Below are 2,500 nucleotides of genomic sequence, written 5' to 3' on the forward strand. Positions count from 1 at the left end.
TTGTCACTTACATGAGAACATAAAAATATGATGTAATAATTTATCCGCCGTTCTTTAGATGTTCAGTACATACATGTTACACATTATAGTACTTATTCTTCTTCACAAAATTTAAGATTACACACTTTTACAGGGCACTGTCACATAACAAACAATTTCAGACATGTGTTTTATAAAAACTTTGAAACAATATAGTCTGATAGGTCACGTTTAAATGTTTTTAGTGACCTAATCTTTTTGAGAGATGAAGGTAGACTATTAAAAAGTGGTGCGCCCTCGTAAATAAACATACGCTTGCCGTAATTTGTTCTTGTCTTAGGTAGTATCAAGTAGCTGGCTCGTCTCGTGCTGCGTTTAGACGTTTACATGTTTAGTTTGGGTGAGTAAGATTGATGTATGATAAGAATTTTGATTTGATTTGAAATATATTTTTTTTTGGAGGTTTTTTATTTGGTTTCGGAGGGAAAATGAAATGTACGTGTCGCGCGTTTATTACTGAACATTATCGTACTCGTTATTAAAAAAAAAAAAAAAAAAAAAAAAAAAAACGATTTTTTCTTCGAAGCCGCAATGCATATTCAATATTATGTTATTAATAAATAGTAAAATCAAATCAAAATCACTTTATTCACATATCAGAGAGTTTACACGTTCATATCGTTCGCGTGCACCACACATACGGCAGTCGGCGTCGAGAGTCGAGTCCGTAGCGAACGGTTCGCGACGCCGAATTCAACGCCGCTCAAGTTTTTTCTTGTAAAAAGAGTGAAAAACGCACGCGACAAAAATACAAAAACGCGCACAACACCAACCACCCCCAGCCACAACAACTGCTGCTGTTTTATTATTCTCGTCGTCGTCATCGTCATTCATATTTTATTTAATATATATTTATATTTGAGTAAGTTTGTGAATGCGCGCGATGATAACGACGATGATATAATAACAATACGGTTGTTGGTACTCTCGGGGCAGAGAGCTGGTGTGTCTGTGTCTGTGTTTGTGTCGCGCGTTGTTTTATATGTTCTTTTTTTACAATATAAAAAATGAGACAGACTCACCGCGCTGTGTCGATCGAGCGTTTTCGAGTTTCCCTATGCGGATGATATTTGATTTGGTGATTTGAAAGGTTTTTTGTGATTTCGTTTCTCATAATTCCTCTCTTCACTCTCTCTACAGTATCATACGCTGCGGCGATCCTCGTCACGTTGAAAGCGATCGTGTAAATTTTTTGCGCGCACCAAGACGCCGACTGGGCTTCGACGGTTTCCCTCTGTTAAGATTTTTAACGTGAGGGCCCGCAAGCCGGAACGCGTCGCGCATTTCACGCGTGCGAGACGTTCACGCTCCTCTCAAGCACCGGGCGTCGATCCGATTTGTGATCACGACGTGTACCGATATTAATACGTTGATACCGCTTCTATTGCGTGTCATCATTTTTATTATTACCCGAAGGGACTCTCGTTACTGAACTTTCATAACATACAATCGGCCCATCGCCGATTTATGATTCGTTCAACGCGCACCGTATGCCTTTGAGATATATAGTATACAGTGCGCGAACGGATATCTCACGATATGTTCAAGATGTCATAGTCGCGACGCCCTAAGGGGAGATCGCGACGCATGACGCGCTGAGCGCGACAACAATCGGTGTTTGCAGCAGCTCCCTGGTTGATCCTGCCAGTAGTTATATGCTTGTCTCAAAGATTAAGCCATGCATGTCTCAGTGCAAGCCGTATTAAGGCGATACCGCGAATGGCTCAATATATCAGTTTTGGTTCCTTAGATCTTACTCAGTTACTTGGATAACTGTGGTAATTCTAGAGCTAATACATGCAATCAGAGCTCTGACCAGTGATGGGATGAGTGCTTTTATTAGATCAAAACCAATCGACGGAGGGCCTCGCGTCCGAAGTCGTTAATTTTGATGAATCTGGATAACTTTTGCCGATCGCATGGTCCAGTACCGGCGACGCATCTTTCAAATGTCTGCCTTATCAACTTTCGATGGTAGTTTCTGCGACTACCATGGTTGTCACGGGTAACGGGGAATCAGGGTTCGATTCCGGAGAGGGAGCCTGAGAAACGGCTACCACATCCAAGGAAGGCAGCAGGCGCGCAAATTACCCACTCCCGGCACGGGGAGGTAGTGACGAAAAATAACGATACGGGACTCTTACGAGGCCTCGTAATCGGAATGAGTACACTTTAAATATTTTAACGAGGAACAATTGGAGGGCAAGTCTGGTGCCAGCAGCCGCGGTAATTCCAGCTCCAATAGCGTATACTAAAATTGTTGCGGTTAAAAAGCTCGTAGTTGCATTTGTGCGCCGCGCTGTCGGTGCATCGCATCCGCGGTGATACTGACACGTCTGCGGAGCATATCGTCGGTGAGCCGGCGGTAAAACGCCGGTTCAATATCAAAATCCTATCGCGGTGCTCTTCAGTGAGTGTCGAGATGGGCCGACAATTTTACTTTGAACAAATTAGAGTGCTC

At 42.9% G+C, this 2,500-nt stretch overlaps 1 non-coding gene across 1 annotated transcript in view; it reads left to right on the top strand.

Annotated features, from left to right (window-relative positions):
- The first annotated feature begins 1,667 nt into the window (after positions 1-1,667).
- LOC126977655 (small subunit ribosomal RNA) overlaps positions 1,668-2,500 on the top strand; it is a 1,905-nt gene continuing 1,072 nt past the window's right edge. The window contains exon 1 of the ribosomal RNA XR_007732330.1: positions 1,668-2,500. This exon is cut by the window's right edge and continues 1,072 nt beyond it. This is a non-coding gene — a ribosomal RNA (small subunit ribosomal RNA).

The sequence above is a fragment of the Leptidea sinapis genome, chromosome 45 (genome assembly GCF_905404315.1).
Source record: "Leptidea sinapis chromosome 45, ilLepSina1.1, whole genome shotgun sequence".
Taxonomy (NCBI): Eukaryota; Metazoa; Arthropoda; class Insecta; order Lepidoptera; family Pieridae; genus Leptidea; species Leptidea sinapis.